At 42.6% G+C, this 18610-nt stretch overlaps 7 pseudogenes; all 7 read right to left on the reverse strand.

Moving 5' to 3' along the window:
- Positions 1 to 2101: 2101 nt before the first annotated feature.
- Positions 2102 to 2219, reverse strand: LOC148002078 (5S ribosomal RNA; annotated as a pseudogene).
- A 2398-nt stretch (positions 2220 to 4617) lies between these two features.
- On the reverse strand, positions 4618 to 4735 carry LOC148002079 (5S ribosomal RNA; annotated as a pseudogene).
- A 2372-nt stretch (positions 4736 to 7107) lies between these two features.
- Positions 7108 to 7225, reverse strand: LOC148002080 (5S ribosomal RNA; annotated as a pseudogene).
- Positions 7226 to 9589: 2364 nt separating this feature from the next.
- On the reverse strand, positions 9590 to 9707 carry LOC148002081 (5S ribosomal RNA; annotated as a pseudogene).
- Positions 9708 to 12104: 2397 nt separating this feature from the next.
- Positions 12105 to 12222, reverse strand: LOC148002082 (5S ribosomal RNA; annotated as a pseudogene).
- Positions 12223 to 14610: 2388 nt separating this feature from the next.
- On the reverse strand, positions 14611 to 14728 carry LOC148002083 (5S ribosomal RNA; annotated as a pseudogene).
- A 2381-nt stretch (positions 14729 to 17109) lies between these two features.
- Positions 17110 to 17227, reverse strand: LOC148002084 (5S ribosomal RNA; annotated as a pseudogene).
- Positions 17228 to 18610: the final 1383 nt, after the last annotated feature.

The following is an 18610-nucleotide window of genomic DNA, read 5'->3' on the forward strand; positions in this document are numbered from 1 at the left end:
ATGATTCTACTTCCACATCAAACAGATTCCATGAATCATAACCTTTTAGTACAGATTTTAACTTCCTACAAAGGAATGTTTCAACCAGAGGAACCTTTACACAGAACAGCTGACTCGGACCTGCCTCTGTAGATCAGCTGGCCTCTTAAATCACAGCTCCACCTGCCTCTAGAGTTCTGGCATTAAAGGTGCACACCACCACACTAGGCCAAGTCTTGTTGTTAAATCAAGCTACTACTTCGTTTAATTCCGTTTTCTGAAGGTGGAGTTGGTATGAAAATAAACTACTGTATTTATTTGATAATACATCAATTCTGATGGGCTTGCTTTTAAACTATCCAATACATTACAGACTCTGCTTAATCCGAAAGGTTATGGTATCAGGAAAATGGTCAGGCTGATGGCCTCTCATCAACCTGTGTTTTCACGTTCAGCTCTTTTGAGTATTAAAAGCAAGCTAAAACAGACAGGTTATGTAAGTGTTTTATGCATACACTGCATACAAACAAACGCGCGCACACACACACACACACACACACACACACACACACAAACCAGAATGGTCCTTCTGTGTCCCAGTTAAAAATAAGTTCTGACTTGAGTCATGACTGTAAAATCTCCCCAGTGTTTAAGAAAAGCTGTTCTTCAAGCCGAGGAAATACAACATGGTGTCAAGTACTCTACTGTTACAGGAAGCAACTACAGAGAGCTCTCACTCGCTCAAAGGAGTCAGTGCCTTTTGACGCAGAACGAAAATCAAAAATCTCCCAACTACTGCCAATGCTTTCAAAACTAGCATATCAGACTTGATTTTCATCAGGATGCTCTTTGATCCACACTAGTAATTCAAAACCCAAGATCCAGATCATTCATATATATATATATATATATATATATATATATATTTATATACATATATATATAATATTGTGTATTTATATATGCAAACAATTATTGTACTTCATTTCGGTACAAGAATGCCAAATCAGCCACTCCTCATAGAAGGCGATGACAATCTGAGGCCACTTCATATTCGCCTCCTTTGCTTGTCAGCAGCATCTCTCTTCTTCGATTTGCTCTCATCGGATTCACTATCAGATAAAGATTTCCTTTTTGGACAATCGTTTTCTTTACCAGCTTTTCGAGAATGAAGAAGTGCTTCAATTAATTCTGAACAATCTAAATTTTCTCCTGGTACCCAAGTATTATCGGCATCTGTAAACCCCTTCCACTTCACGAAATAGTTCACTACACAATGGTTCAGTACTTTTTCTACCACAAATTCTTCAGGCTCAGCATCTTCAACTCTTTTACTCTTTCCATTCTGTTTTTTTTTTTCCCAATTTTTGCAATGTAGTTTTATTGGAGGCCATTTTTAAAATTTAATCGGAGACTTGAAGCGCGCTCAGATGCTCAGGGCCGCGGATTCTGCAGAGTCTCCCGCCTATGTGATTCAGCTCAGGCACATCCTAGAGGAGGGGTTCCTCTGACATTTTTAAAGTCTATTTTTAGGGTTGGGGATTTAACTCAGTCGTAGGGCACATGCCTAGCAAGCACAAGGCCCTGGGTTCGATCCTTAGCTCTGGGGAAGGAAAAAAAAAGGCAAAATAAAAGTTGTGAAGTCGGGCTGGAAGGATGGCTTAGTGGTTAAGAGCACTGACTGCTCTTCCAGAGGTTCTGAGTTCAAATCCCAGCAACGACATGGTGTCTCACAGCCATCTGTAGTGAGATCTGATGCCCTCTTCTGGTGTGTCTGAAGACAGCTACAGTGTACTTATATATAAGAAATACATCTTTTTTAAAAAAGTTGTAAAGTCTATTTCTGTTTGTTGGTGTGGTTTGGTTTGTTTTGGGATGGGTTTTTTAAGGTTGCTTTGTTGTTTTGGTTTCTGTTGGTTTGTTACGCACATGGTCTCACTGTGTATCCCTGCTGTCCTGAAATCTCCTCCTGAGCTCCTGAGCTCCTGAGCTCCTGAGCTCCTGAGCTCCTGAGCTCCTGAGCTCCTGAGCTCCTGAGCTCCTGAGCTCCTGAGCTCCTGAGCTCCTGATTTTGATTGCCTGGCAAGAGCTCTACCACTGAGTTAAATCCCCAACCCCCAAAAGCCTACAGCACCCGGTATCCCAGGTGGTCTCCCATCCACGTACTAAGCATGCCCGACCCTGCTTAGCTTCCGAGATCAGACGAGATCGGGCGCGTTCCGGGTGGTATGGCTGTAGGCTCTTCTGATATTTTTTTAAGGAATATAAAACTATTCATTGACACAGCCAGAATACGGCAGATACATAGGTGAATGCGAGCAACAAACCAGTGAACTGAGCGAAGGACCCCAGTTGAAGAAATCAGAGAAAGGACTAAAAGAGCTTGAAGGGACTTGAGACCCCATATGAACAACAACACCAACCAACCAGAGCTTCCAGGGACTAAACCACAGCAGGACTTAATGGCCAACATCAGCTCTAACCATGATTCTACTTCCACATCAAACAGATTCCATGAATCATAACCTTTTAGTACAGATTTTAACTTCCTACAAAGGAATGTTTCAACCAGAGGAACCTTTACACAGAACAGCTGACTCGGACCTGCCTCTGTAGATCAGCTGGCCTCTTAAATCACAGCTCCACCTGCCTCTAGAGTTCTGGCATTAAAGGTGCACACCACCACACTAGGCCAAGTCTTGTTGTTAAATCAAGCTACTACTTCGTTTAATTCCGTTTTCTGAAGGTGGAGTTGGTATGAAAATAAACTACTGTATTTATTTGATAATACATCAATTCTGATGGGCTTGCTTTTAAACTATCCAATACATTACAGACTCTGCTTAATCCGAAAGGTTATGGTATCAGGAAAATGGTCAGGCTGATGGCCTCTCATCAACCTGTGTTTTCACGTTCAGCTCTTTTGAGTATTAAAAGCAAGCTAAAACAGACAGGTTATGTAAGTGTTTTATGCATACACTGCATACAAACAAACGCGCGCGCACACACACACACACACACACACACACACACACACACACAAACCAGAATGGTCCTTCTGTGTCCCAGTTAAAAATAAGTTCTGACTTGAGTCATGACTGTAAAATCTCCCCAGTGTTTAAGAAAAGCTGTTCTTCAAGCCGAGGAAATACAACATGGTGTCAAGTACTCTACTGTTACAGGAAGCAACTACAGAGAGCTCTCACTCGCTCAAAGGAGTCAGTGCCTTTTGACGCAGAACGAAAACCAAAAATCTCCCAACTACTGCCAATGCTTTCAAAACTAGCATATCAGACTTGATTTTCATCAGGATGCTCTTTGATCCACACTAGTAATTCAAAACCCAAGATCCAGATCATTCATATATATATATATATATATATTTTTATATACATATATATATAATATTGTGTATTTATATATGCAAACAATTATTGTACTTCATTTCGGTACAAGAATGCCAAATCAGCCACTCCTCATAGAAGGCGATGACAATCTGAGGCCACTTCATATTCGCCTCCTTTGCTTGTCAGCAGCATCTCTCTTCTTCGATTTGCTCTCATCGGATTCACTATCAGATAAAGATTTCCTTTTTGGACAATCGTTTTCTTTACCAGCTTTTCGAGAATGAAGAAGTGCTTCAATTAATTCTGAACAATCTAAATTTTCTCCTGGTACCCAAGTATTATCGGCATCTGTAAACCCCTTCCACTTCACGAAATAGTTCACTACACAATGGTTCAGTACTTTTTCTACCACAAATTCTTCAGGCTCAGCATCTTCAACTCTTTTACTCTTTCCATTCTGTTTTTTTTTTTTCCCAATTTTTGCAATGTAGTTTTATTGGAGGCCATTTTTAAAATTTAATCGGAGACTTGAAGCGCGCTCAGATGCTCAGGGCCGCGGATTCTGCAGAGTCTCCCGCCTATGTGATTCAGCTCAGGCACATCCTAGAGGAGGGGTTCCTCTGACATTTTTAAAGTCTATTTTTAGGGTTGGGGATTTAACTCAGTCGTAGGGCACATGCCTAGCAAGCACAAGGCCCTGGGTTCGATCCTTAGCTCTGGGGAAGGAAAAAAAAAGGCAAAATAAAAGTTGTGAAGTCGGGCTGGAAGGATGGCTTAGTGGTTAAGAGCACTGACTGCTCTTCCAGAGGTTCTGAGTTCAAATCCCAGCAACGACATGGTGTCTCACAGCCATCTGTAGTGAGATCTGATGCCCTCTTCTGGTGTGTCTGAAGACAGCTACAGTGTACTTATATATAAGAAATACATCTTTTTTTAAAAAGTTGTAAAGTCTATTTCTGTTTGTTGGTGTGGTTTGGTTTGTTTTGGGATGGGTTTTTTAAGGTTGCTTTGTTGTTTTGGTTTCTGTTGGTTTGTTACGCACATGGTCTCACTGTGTATCCCTGCTGTCCTGAAATCTCCTCCTGAGCTCCTGAGCTCCTGAGCTCCTGAGCTCCTGAGCTCCTGAGCTCCTGAGCTCCTGAGCTCCTGAGCTCCTGAGCTCCTGAGCTCCTGAGCTCCTGAGCTCCTGAGCTCCTGAGCTCCTGAGCTCCTGAGCTCCTGAGCTCCTGAGCTCCTGATTTTGATTGCCTGGCAAGAGCTCTACCACTGAGTTAAATCCCCAACCCCCAAAAGCCTACAGCACCCGGTATCCCAGGTGGTCTCCCATCCACGTACTAAGCATGCCCGACCCTGCTTAGCTTCCGAGATCAGACGAGATCGGGCGCGTTCCGGGTGGTATGGCTGTAGGCTCTTCTGACATTTTTTTAAGGAATATAAAACTATTCATTGACACAACCAGAATACGGCAGATACATAGGTGAATGCGAGCAACAAACCAGTGAACTGAGCGCAGGACCCCAGTTGAAGAAATCAGAGAAAGGACTAAAAGAGCTTGAAGGGACTTGAGACCCCATATGAACAACAACACCAACCAACCAGAGCTTCCAGGGACTAAACCACAGCAGGACTTAATGGCCAACATCAGCTCTAACCATGATTCTACTTCCACATCAAACAGATTCCATGAATCATAACCTTTTAGTACAGATTTTAACTTCCTACAAAGGAATGGTTCAACCAGAGGAACCTTTACACAGAACAGCTGACTCGGACCTGCCTCTGTAGATCAGCTGGCCTCTTAAATCACAGCTCCACCTGCCTCTAGAGTTCTGGCATTAAAGGTGCACACCACCACACTAGGCCAAGTCTTGTTGTTAAATCAAGCTACTACTTCGTTTAATTCCGTTTTCTGAAGGTGGAGTTGGTATGAAAATAAACTACTGTATTTATTTGATAATACATCAATTCTGATGGGCTTGCTTTTAAACTATCCAATACATTACAGACTCTGCTTAATCCGAAAGGTTATGGTATCAGGAAAATGGTCAGGCTGATGGCCTCTCATCAACCTGTGTTTTCACGTTCAGCTCTTTTGAGTATTAAAAGCAAGCTAAAACAGACAGGTTATGTAAGTGTTTTATGCATACACTGCAAACAAACAAACGCGCGCGCACACACACACACACACACACACACACACACACACACACAAACCAGAATGGTCCTTCTGTGTCCCAGTTAAAAATAAGTTCTGACTTGAGTCATGACTGTAAAATCTCCCCAGTGTTTAAGAAAAGCTGTTCTTCAAGCCGAGGAAATACAACATGGTGTCAAGTACTCTACTGTTACAGGAAGCAACTACAGAGAGCTCTCACTCGCTCAAAGGAGTCAGTGCCTTTTGACGCAGAACGAAAACCAAAAATCTCCCAACTACTGCCAATGCTTTCAAAACTAGCATATCAGACTTGATTTTCATCAGGATGCTCTTTGATCCACACTAGTAATTCAAAACCCAAGATCCAGATCATTCATATATATATATATATATATATATTTTATATACATATATATAATATTGTGTATTTATATATGCAAACAATTATTGTACTTCATTTCGGTACAAGAATGCCAAATCAGCCACTCCTCATAGAAGGCGATGACAATCTGAGGCCACTTCATATTCGCCTCCTTTGCTTGTCAGCAGCATCTCTCTTCTTCGATTTGCTCTCATCGGATTCACTATCAGATAAAGATTTCCTTTTTGGACAATCGTTTTCTTTACCAGCTTTTCGAGAATGAAGAAGTGCTTCAATTAATTCTGGACAATCTAAATTTTCTCCTGGTACCCAAGTATTATCGGCATCTGTAAACCCCTTCCACTTCACGAAATAGTTCACTACACAATGGTTCAGTACTTTTTCTACCACAAATTCTTCAGGCTCAGCATCTTCAACTCTTTTACTCTTTCCATTCTGTTTTTTTTTTTCCCAATTTTTGCAATGTAGTTTTATTGGAGGCCATTTTTAAAATTTAATCGGAGACTTGAAGCGCGCTCAGATGCTCAGGGCCGCGGATTCTGCAGAGTCTCCCGCCTATGTGATTCAGCTCAGGCACATCCTAGAGGAGGGGTTCCTCTGACATTTTTAAAGTCTATTTTTAGGGTTGGGGATTTAACTCAGTCGTAGGGCACATGCCTAGCAAGCACAAGGCCCTGGGTTCGATCCTTAGCTCTGGGGAAGGAAAAAAAAAGGCAAAATAAAAGTTGTAAAGTCGGGCTGGAAGGATGGCTTAGTGGTTAAGAGCACTGACTGCTCTTCCAGAGGTTCTGAGTTCAAATCCCAGCAACGACATGGTGTCTCACAGCCATCTGTAGTGAGATCTGATGCCCTCTTCTGGTGTGTCTGAAGACAGCTACAGTGTACTTATATATAAGAAATACATCTTTTTTAAAAAAGTTGTAAAGTCTATTTCTGTTTGTTGGTGTGGTTTGGTTTGGTTTGGGATGGGTTTTTTAAGGTTGCTTTGTTGTTTTGGTTTCTGTTGGTTTGTTACGCACATGGTCTCACTGTGTATCCCTGCTGTCCTGAAATCTCCTCCTGAGCTCCTGAGCTCCTGAGCTCCTGAGCTCCTGAGCTCCTGAGCTCCTGAGCTCCTGAGCTCCTGAGCTCCTGAGCTCCTGAGCTCCTGAGCTCCTGAGCTCCTGAGCTCCTGAGCTCCTGAGCTCCTGATTTTGATTGCCTGGCAAGAGCTCTACCACTGAGTTAAATCCCCAACCCCCAAAAGCCTACAGCACCCGGTATCCCAGGTGGTCTCCCATCCACGTACTAAGCATGCCCGACCCTGCTTAGCTTCCGAGATCAGACGAGATCGGGCGCGTTCCGGGTGGTATGGCTGTAGGCTCTTCTGACATTTTTTTAAGGAATATAAAACTATTCATTGACACAGCCAGAATACGGCAGATACATAGGTGAATGCGAGCAACAAACCAGTGAACTGAGCGCAGGACCCCAGTTGAAGAAATCAGAGAAAGGACTAAAAGAGCTTGAAGGGACTTGAGACCCCATATGAACACACCACCAACCAACCAGAGCTTCCAGGGACTAAACCACAGCAGGACTTAATGGCCAACATCAGCTCTAACCATGATTCCTCTTCCACATCAAACAGATTCCATGAATCATAACCTTTTAGTACAGATTTTAACTTCCTACAAAGGAATGTTTCAACCAGAGGAACCTTTACACAGAACAGCTGACTCGGACCTGCCTCTGTAGATCAGCTGGCCTCTTAAATCACAGCTCCACCTGCCTCTAGAGTTCTGGCATTAAAGGTGCACACCACCACACTAGGCCAAGTCTTGTTGTTAAATCAAGCTACTACTTCGTTTAATTCCGTTTTCTGAAGGTGGAGTTGGTATGAAAATAAACTACTGTATTTATTTGATAATACATCAATTCTGATGGGCTTGCTTTTAAACTATCCAATACATTACAGACTCTGCTTAATCCGAAAGGTTATGGTATCAGGAAAATGGTCAGGCTGATGGCCTCTCATCAACCTGTGTTTTCACGTTCAGCTCTTTTGAGTATTAAAAGCAAGCTAAAACAGACAGGTTATGTAAGTGTTTTATGCATACACTGCATACAAACAAACGCGCGCGCACACACACACACACACACACACACACACACAAACCAGAATGGTCCTTCTGTGTCCCAGTTAAAAATAAGTTCTGACTTGAGTCATGACTGTAAAATCTCCCCAGTATTTAAGAAAAGCTGTTCTTCAAGCCGAGGAAATACAACATGGTGTCAAGTACTCTACTGTTACAGGAAGCAACTACAGAGAGCTCTCACTCGCTCAAAGGAGTCAGTGCCTTTTGACGCAGAACGAAAACCAAAAATCTCCCAACTACTGCCAATGCTTTCAAAACTAGCATATCAGACTTGATTTTCATCAGGATGCTCTTTGATCCACACTAGTAATTCAAAACCCAAGATCCAGATCATTCATATATATATATTTTTATATACATATATATATATAATATTGTGTATTTATATATGCAAACAATTATTGTACTTCATTTCGGTACAAGAATGCCAAATCAGCCACTCCTCATAGAAGGCGATGACAATCTGAGGCCACTTCATATTCGCCTCCTTTGCTTGTCAGCAGCATCTCTCTTCTTCGATTTGCTCTCATCGGATTCACTATCAGATAAAGATTTCCTTTTTGGACAATCGTTTTCTTTACCAGCTTTTCGAGAATGAAGAAGTGCTTCAATTAATTCTGAACAATCTAAATTTTCTCCTGGTACCCAAGTATTATCGGCATCTGTAAACCCCTTCCACTTCACGAAATAGTTCACTACACAATGGTTCAGTACTTTTTCTACCACAAATTCTTCAGGCTCAGCATCTTCAACTCTTTTACTCTTTCCATTCTGTTTTTTTTTTTCCCAATTTTTGCAATGTAGTTTTATTGGAGGCCATTTTTAAAATTTAATCGGAGACTTGAAGCGCGCTCAGATGCTCAGGGCCGCGGATTCTGCAGAGTCTCCCGCCTATGTGATTCAGCTCAGGCACATCCTAGAGGAGGGGTTCCTCTGACATTTTTAAAGTCTATTTTTAGGGTTGGGGATTTAACTCAGTCGTAGGGCACATGCCTAGCAAGCACAAGGCCCTGGGTTCGATCCTTAGCTCTGGGGAAGGAAAAAAAAAGGCAAAATAAAAGTTGTAAAGTCGGGCTGGAAGGATGGCTTAGTGGTTAAGAGCACTGACTGCTCTTCCAGAGGTTCTGAGTTCAAATCCCAGCAACGACATGGTGTCTCACAGCCATCTGTAGTGAGATCTGATGCCCTCTTCTGGTGTGTCTGAAGACAGCTACAGTGTACTTATATATAAGAAATACATCTTTTTTAAAAAAGTTGTAAAGTCTATTTCTGTTTGTTGGTGTGGTTTGGTTTGGTTTGGGATGGGTTTTTTAAGGTTGCTTTGTTGTTTTGGTTTCTGTTGGTTTGTTACGCACATGGTCTCACTGTGTATCCCTGCTGTCCTGAAATCTCCTCCTGAGCTCCTGAGCTCCTGAGCTCCTGAGCTCCTGAGCTCCTGAGCTCCTGAGCTCCTGAGCTCCTGAGCTCCTGAGCTCCTGAGCTCCTGAGCTCCTGAGCTCCTGAGCTCCTGAGCTCCTGAGCTCCTGAGCTCCTGATTTTGATTGCCTGGCAAGAGCTCTACCACTGAGTTAAATCCCCAACCCCCAAAAGCCTACAGCACCCGGTATCCCAGGTGGTCTCCCATCCACGTACTAAGCATGCCCGACCCTGCTTAGCTTCCGAGATCAGACGAGATCGGGCGCGTTCCGGGTGGTATGGCTGTAGGCTCTTCTGATATTTTTTTAAGGAATATAAAACTATTCATTGACACAGCCAGAATACGGCAGATACATAGGTGAATGCGAGCAACAAACCAGTGAACTGAGCGAAGGACACCAGTTGAAGAAATCAGAGAAAGGACTAAAAGAGCTTGAAGGGACTTGAGACCCCATATGAACAACAACACCAACCAACCAGAGCTTCCAGGGACTAAACCACAGCAGGACTTAATGGCCAACATCAGCTCTAACCATGATTCTACTTCCACATCAAACAGATTCCATGAATCATAACCTTTTAGTACAGATTTTAACTTCCTACAAAGGAATGTTTCAACCAGAGGAACCTTTACACAGAACAGCTGACTCGGACCTGCCTCTGTAGATCAGCTGGCCTCTTAAATCACAGCTCCACCTGCCTCTAGAGTTCTGGCATTAAAGGTGCACACCACCACACTAGGCCAAGTCTTGTTGTTAAATCAAGCTACTACTTCGTTTAATTCCGTTTTCTGAAGGTGGAGTTGGTATGAAAATAAACTACTGTATTTATTTGATAATACATCAATTCTGATGGGCTTGCTTTTAAACTATCCAATACATTACAGACTCTGCTTAATCCGAAAGGTTATGGTATCAGGAAAATGGTCAGGCTGATGGCCTCTCATCAACCTGTGTTTTCACGTTCAGCTCTTTTGAGTATTAAAAGCAAGCTAAAACAGACAGGTTATGTAAGTGTTTTATGCATACACTGCATACAAACAAACGCGCGCGCACACACACACACACACACACACACACACACACACACACAAACCAGAATGGTCCTTCTGTGTCCCAGTTAAAAATAAGTTCTGACTTGAGTCATGACTGTAAAATCTCCCCAGTGTTTAAGAAAAGCTGTTCTTCAAGCCGAGGAAATACAACATGGTGTCAAGTACTCTACTGTTACAGGAAGCAACTACAGAGAGCTCTCACTCGCTCAAAGGAGTCAGTGCCTTTTGACGCAGAACGAAAACCAAAAATCTCCCAACTACTGCCAATGCTTTCAAAACTAGCATATCAGACTTGATTTTCATCAGGATGCTCTTTGATCCACACTAGTAATTCAAAACCCAAGATCCAGATCATTCATATATATATATATATATATTTTTATATACATATATATATAATATTGTGTATTTATATATGCAAACAATTATTGTACTTCATTTCGGTACAAGAATGCCAAATCAGCCACTCCTCATAGAAGGCGATGACAATCTGAGGCCACTTCATATTCGCCTCCTTTGCTTGTCAGCAGCATCTCTCTTCTTCGATTTGCTCTCATCGGATTCACTATCAGATAAAGATTTCCTTTTTGGACAATCGTTTTCTTTACCAGCTTTTCGAGAATGAAGAAGTGCTTCAATTAATTCTGAACAATCTAAATTTTCTCCTGGTACCCAAGTATTATCGGCATCTGTAAACCCCTTCCACTTCACGAAATAGTTCACTACACAATGGTTCAGTACTTTTTCTACCACAAATTCTTCAGGCTCAGCATCTTCAACTCTTTTACTCTTTCCATTCTGTTTTTTTTTTTTTCCCAATTTTTGCAATGTAGTTTTATTGGAGGCCATTTTTAAAATTTAATCGGAGACTTGAAGCGCGCTCAGATGCTCAGGGCCGCGGATTCTGCAGAGTCTCCCGCCTATGTGATTCAGCTCAGGCACATCCTAGAGGAGGGGTTCCTCTGACATTTTTAAAGTCTATTTTTAGGGTTGGGGATTTAACTCAGTCGTAGGGCACATGCCTAGCAAGCACAAGGCCCTGGGTTCGATCCTTAGCTCTGGGGAAGGAAAAAAAAAGGCAAAATAAAAGTTGTGAAGTCGGGCTGGAAGGATGGCTTAGTGGTTAAGAGCACTGACTGCTCTTCCAGAGGTTCTGAGTTCAAATCCCAGCAACGACATGGTGTCTCACAGCCATCTGTAGTGAGATCTGATGCCCTCTTCTGGTGTGTCTGAAGACAGCTACAGTGTACTTATATATAAGAAATACATCTTTTTTAAAAAAGTTGTAAAGTCTATTTCTGTTTGTTGGTGTGGTTTGGTTTGGTTTGGGATGGGTTTTTTAAGGTTGCTTTGTTGTTTTGGTTTCTGTTGGTTTGTTACGCACATGGTCTCACTGTGTATCCCTGCTGTCCTGAAATCTCCTCCTGAGCTCCTGAGCTCCTGAGCTCCTGAGCTCCTGAGCTCCTGAGCTCCTGAGCTCCTGAGCTCCTGAGCTCCTGAGCTCCTGAGCTCCTGAGCTCCTGAGCTCCTGAGCTCCTGAGCTCCTGAGCTCCTGAGCTCCTGAGCTCCTGAGCTCCTGATTTTGATTGCCTGGCAAGAGCTCTACCACTGAGTTAAATCCCCAACCCCCAAAAGCCTACAGCACCCGGTATCCCAGGTGGTCTCCCATCCACGTACTAAGCATGCCCGACCCTGCTTAGCTTCCGAGATCAGACGAGATCGGGCGCGTTCCGGGTGGTATGGCTGTAGGCTCTTCTGACATTTTTTTAAGGAATATAAAACTATTCATTGACACAGCCAGAATACGGCAGATACATAGGTGAATGCGAGCAACAAACCAGTGAACTGAGCGCAGGACCCCAGTTGAAGAAATCAGAGAAAGGACTAAAAGAGCTTGAAGGGACTTGAGACCCCATATGAACACACCACCAACCAACCAGAGCTTCCAGGGACTAAACCACAGCAGGACTTAATGGCCAACATCAGCTCTAACCATGATTCCTCTTCCACATCAAACAGATTCCATGAATCATAACCTTTTAGTACAGATTTTAACTTCCTACAAAGGAATGTTTCAACCAGAGGAACCTTTACACAGAACAGCTGACTCGGACCTGCCTCTGTAGATCAGCTGGCCTCTTAAATCACAGCTCCACCTGCCTCTAGAGTTCTGGCATTAAAGGTGCACACCACCACACTAGGCCAAGTCTTGTTGTTAAATCAAGCTACTACTTCGTTTAATTCCGTTTTCTGAAGGTGGAGTTGGTATGAAAATAAACTACTGTATTTATTTGATAATACATCAATTCTGATGGGCTTGCTTTTAAACTATCCAATACATTACAGACTCTGCTTAATCCGAAAGGTTATGGTATCAGGAAAATGGTCAGGCTGATGGCCTCTCATCAACCTGTGTTTTCACGTTCAGCTCTTTTGAGTATTAAAAGCAAGCTAAAACAGACAGGTTATGTAAGTGTTTTATGCATACACTGCATACAAACAAACGCGCGCGCACACACACACACACACACACACACACACACAAACCAGAATGGTCCTTCTGTGTCCCAGTTAAAAATAAGTTCTGACTTGAGTCATGACTGTAAAATCTCCCCAGTATTTAAGAAAAGCTGTTCTTCAAGCCGAGGAAATACAACATGGTGTCAAGTACTCTACTGTTACAGGAAGCAACTACAGAGAGCTCTCACTCGCTCAAAGGAGTCAGTGCCTTTTGACGCAGAACGAAAACCAAAAATCTCCCAACTACTGCCAATGCTTTCAAAACTAGCATATCAGACTTGATTTTCATCAGGATGCTCTTTGATCCACACTAGTAATTCAAAACCCAAGATCCAGATCATTCATATATATATATTTTTATATACATATATATATATAATATTGTGTATTTATATATGCAAACAATTATTGTACTTCATTTCGGTACAAGAATGCCAAATCAGCCACTCCTCATAGAAGGCGATGACAATCTGAGGCCACTTCATATTCGCCTCCTTTGCTTGTCAGCAGCATCTCTCTTCTTCGATTTGCTCTCATCGGATTCACTATCAGATAAAGATTTCCTTTTTGGACAATCGTTTTCTTTACCAGCTTTTCGAGAATGAAGAAGTGCTTCAATTAATTCTGAACAATCTAAATTTTCTCCTGGTACCCAAGTATTATCGGCATCTGTAAACCCCTTCCACTTCACGAAATAGTTCACTACACAATGGTTCAGTACTTTTTCTACCACAAATTCTTCAGGCTCAGCATCTTCAACTCTTTTACTCTTTCCATTCTGTTTTTTTTTTTCCCAATTTTTGCAATGTAGTTTTATTGGAGGCCATTTTTAAAATTTAATCGGAGACTTGAAGCGCGCTCAGATGCTCAGGGCCGCGGATTCTGCAGAGTCTCCCGCCTATGTGATTCAGCTCAGGCACATCCTAGAGGAGGGGTTCCTCTGACATTTTTAAAGTCTATTTTTAGGGTTGGGGATTTAACTCAGTCGTAGGGCACATGCCTAGCAAGCACAAGGCCCTGGGTTCGATCCTTAGCTCTGGGGAAGGAAAAAAAAAGGCAAAATAAAAGTTGTGAAGTCGGGCTGGAAGGATGGCTTAGTGGTTAAGAGCACTGACTGCTCTTCCAGAGGTTCTGAGTTCAAATCCCAGCAACGACATGGTGTCTCACAGCCATCTGTAGTGAGATCTGATGCCCTCTTCTGGTGTGTCTGAAGACAGCTACAGTGTACTTATATATAAGAAATACATCTTTTTTAAAAAAGTTGTAAAGTCTATTTCTGTTTGTTGGTGTGGTTTGGTTTGGTTTGGGATGGGTTTTTTAAGGTTGCTTTGTTGTTTTGGTTTCTGTTGGTTTGTTACGCACATGGTCTCACTGTGTATCCCTGCTGTCCTGAAATCTCCTCCTGAGCTCCTGAGCTCCTGAGCTCCTGAGCTCCTGAGCTCCTGAGCTCCTGAGCTCCTGAGCTCCTGAGCTCCTGAGCTCCTGAGCTCCTGAGCTCCTGAGCTCCTGAGCTCCTGAGCTCCTGAGCTCCTGAGCTCCTGAGCTCCTGAGCTCCTGAGCTCCTGATTTTGATTGCCTGGCAAGAGCTCTACCACTGAGTTAAATCCCCAACCCCCAAAAGCCTACAGCACCCGGTATCCCAGGTGGTCTCCCATCCACGTACTAAGCATGCCCGACCCTGCTTAGCTTCCGAGATCAGACGAGATCGGGCGCGTTCCGGGTGGTATGGCTGTAGGCTCTTCTGATATTTTTTTAAGGAATATAAAACTATTCATTGACACAGCCAGAATACGGCAGATACATAGGTGAATGCGAGCAACAAACCAGTGAACTGAGCGAAGGACACCAGTTGAAGAAATCAGAGAAAGGACTAAAAGAGCTTGAAGGGACTTGAGACCCCATATGAACAACAACACCAACCAACCAGAGCTTCCAGGGACTAAACCACAGCAGGACTTAATGGCCAACATCAGCTCTAACCATGATTCTACTTCCACATCAAACAGATTCCATGAATCATAACCTTTTAGTACAGATTTTAACTTCCTACAAAGGAATGTTTCAACCAGAGGAACCTTTACACAGAACAGCTGACTCGGACCTGCCTCTGTAGATCAGCTGGCCTCTTAAATCACAGCTCCACCTGCCTCTAGAGTTCTGGCATTAAAGGTGCACACCACCACACTAGGCCAAGTCTTGTTGTTAAATCAAGCTACTACTTCGTTTAATTCCGTTTTCTGAAGGTGGAGTTGGTATGAAAATAAACTACTGTATTTATTTGATAATACATCAATTCTGATGGGCTTGCTTTTAAACTATCCAATACATTACAGACTCTGCTTAATCCGAAAGGTTATGGTATCAGGAAAATGGTCAGGCTGATGGCCTCTCATCAACCTGTGTTTTCACGTTCAGCTCTTTTGAGTATTAAAAGCAAGCTAAAACAGACAGGTTATGTAAGTGTTTTATGCATACACTGCATACAAACAAACGCGCGCGCACACACACACACACACACACACACACACACACACACACAAACCAGAATGGTCCTTCTGTGTCCCAGTTAAAAATAAGTTCTGACTTGAGTCATGACTGTAAAATCTCCCCAGTGTTTAAGAAAAGCTGTTCTTCAAGCCGAGGAAATACAACATGGTGTCAAGTACTCTACTGTTACAGGAAGCAACTACAGAGAGCTCTCACTCGCTCAAAGGAGTCAGTGCCTTTTGACGCAGAACGAAAACCAAAAATCTCCCAACTACTGCCAATGCTTTCAAAACTAGCATATCAGACTTGATTTTCATCAGGATGCTCTTTGATCCACACTAGTAATTCAAAACCCAAGATCCAGATCATTCATATATATATATATATATATTTTTATATACATATATATATAATATTGTGTATTTATATATGCAAACAATTATTGTACTTCATTTCGGTACAAGAATGCCAAATCAGCCACTCCTCATAGAAGGCGATGACAATCTGAGGCCACTTCATATTCGCCTCCTTTGCTTGTCAGCAGCATCTCTCTTCTTCGATTTGCTCTCATCGGATTCACTATCAGATAAAGATTTCCTTTTTGGACAATCGTTTTCTTTACCAGCTTTTCGAGAATGAAGAAGTGCTTCAATTAATTCTGAACAATCTAAATTTTCTCCTGGTACCCAAGTATTATCGGCATCTGTAAACCCCTTCCACTTCACGAAATAGTTCACTACACAATGGTTCAGTACTTTTTCTACCACAAATTCTTCAGGCTCAGCATCTTCAACTCTTTTACTCTTTCCATTCTGTTTTTTTTTTTTTCCCAATTTTTGCAATGTAGTTTTATTGGAGGCCATTTTTAAAATTTAATCGGAGACTTGAAGCGCGCTCAGATGCTCAGGGCCGCGGATTCTGCAGAGTCTCCCGCCTATGTGATTCAGCTCAGGCACATCCTAGAGGAGGGGTTCCTCTGACATTTTTAAAGTCTATTTTTAGGGTTGGGGATTTAACTCAGTCGTAGGGCACATGCCTAGCAAGCACAAGGCCCTGGGTTCGATCCTTAGCTCTGGGGAAGGAAAAAAAAAGGCAAAATAAAAGTTGTGAAGTCGGGCTGGAAGGATGGCTTAGTGGTTAAGAGCACTGACTGCTCTTCCAGAGGTTCTGAGTTCAAATCCCAGCAACGACATGGTGTCTCACAGCCATCTGTAGTGAGATCTGATGCCCTCTTCTGGTGTGTCTGAAGACAGCTACAGTGTACTTATATATAAGAAATACATCTTTTTTAAAAAAGTTGTAAAGTCTATTTCTGTTTGTTGGTGTGGTTTGGTTTGTTTTGGGATGGGTTTTTTAAGGTTGCTTTGTTGTTTTGGTTTCTGTTGGTTTGTTACGCACATGGTCTCACTGTGTATCCCTGCTGTCCTGAAATCTCCTCCTGAGCTCCTGAGCTCCTGAGCTCCTGAGCTCCTGAGCTCCTGAGCTCCTGAGCTCCTGAGCTCCTGAGCTCCTGAGCTCCTGAGCTCCTGAGCTCCTGAGCTCCTGAGCTCCTGAGCTCCTGAGCTCCTGAGCTCCTGATTTTGATTGCCTGGCAAGAGCTCTACCACTGAGTTAAATCCCCAACCCCCAAAAGCCTACAGCACCCGGTATCCCAGGTGGTCTCCCATCCACGTACTAAGCATGCCCGACCCTGCTTAGCTTCCGAGATCAGACGAGATCGGGCGCGTTCCGGGTGGTATGGCTGTAGGCTCTTCTGACATTTTTTTAAGGAATATAAAACTATTCATTGACACAACCAGAATACGGCAGATACATAGGTGAATGCGAGCAACAAACCAGTGAACTGAGCGCAGGACCCCAGTTGAAGAAATCAGAGAAAGGACTAAAAGAGCTTGAAGGGACTTGAGACCCCATATGAACAACAACACCAACCAACCAGAGCTTCCAGGGACTAAACCACAGCAGGACTTAATGGCCAACATCAGCTCTAACCATGATTCTACTTCCACATCAAACAGATTCCATGAATCATAACCTTTTAGTACAGATTTTAACTTCCTACAAAGGAATGGTTCAACCAGAGGAACCTTTACACAGAACAGCTGACTCGGACCTGCCTCTGTAGATCAGCTGGCCTCTTAAATCACAGCTCCACCTGCCTCTAGAGTTCTGGCATTAAAGGTGCACACCACCACACTAGGCCAAGTCTTGTTGTTAAATCAAGCTACTACTTCGTTTAATTCCGTTTTCTGAAGGTGGAGTTGGTATGAAAATAAACTACTGTATTTATTTGATAATACATCAATTCTGATGGGCTTGCTTTTAAACTATCCAATACATTACAGACTCTGCTTAATCCGAAAGGTTATGGTATCAGGAAAATGGTCAGGCTGATGGCCTCTCATCAACCTGTGTTTTCACGTTCAGCTCTTTTGAGTATTAAAAGCAAGCTAAAACAGACAGGTTATGTAAGTGTTTTATGCATACACTGCATACAAACAAACGCGCGCGCACACACACACACACACACACACACACACACACACACAAACCAGAATGGTCCTTCTGTGTCCCAGTTAAAAATAAGTTCTGACTTGAGTCATGACTGTAAAATCTCCCCAGTGTTTAAGAAAAGCTGTTCTTCAAGCCGAGGAAATACAACATGGTGTCAAGTACTCTACTGTTACAGGAAGCAACTACAGAGAGCTCTCACTCGCTCAAAGGAGTCAGTGCCTTTTGACGCAGAACGAAAACCAAAAATCTCCCAACTACTGCCAATGCTTTCAAAACTAGCATATCAGACTTGATTTTCATCAGGATGCTCTTTGATCCACACTAGTAATTCAAAACCCAAGATCCAGATCATTCATATATATATATATATATATATTTTATATACATATATATAATATTGTGTATTTATATATGCAAACAATTATTGTACTTCATTTCGGTACAAGAATGCCAAATCAGCCACTCCTCATAGAAGGCGATGACAATCTGAGGCCACTTCATATTCGCCTCCTTTGCTTGTCAGCAGCATCTCTCTTCTTCGATTTGCTCTCATCGGATTCACTATCAGATAAAGATTTCCTTTTTGGACAATCGTTTTCTTTACCAGCTTTTCGAGAA

The sequence above is a fragment of the Rattus norvegicus genome, chromosome 12 (assembly GCF_021556685.1).
Source record: "Rattus norvegicus strain SHRSP/BbbUtx chromosome 12, alternate assembly SHRSP_T2T, whole genome shotgun sequence".
NCBI lineage: Eukaryota > Metazoa > Chordata > Mammalia > Rodentia > Muridae > Rattus > Rattus norvegicus.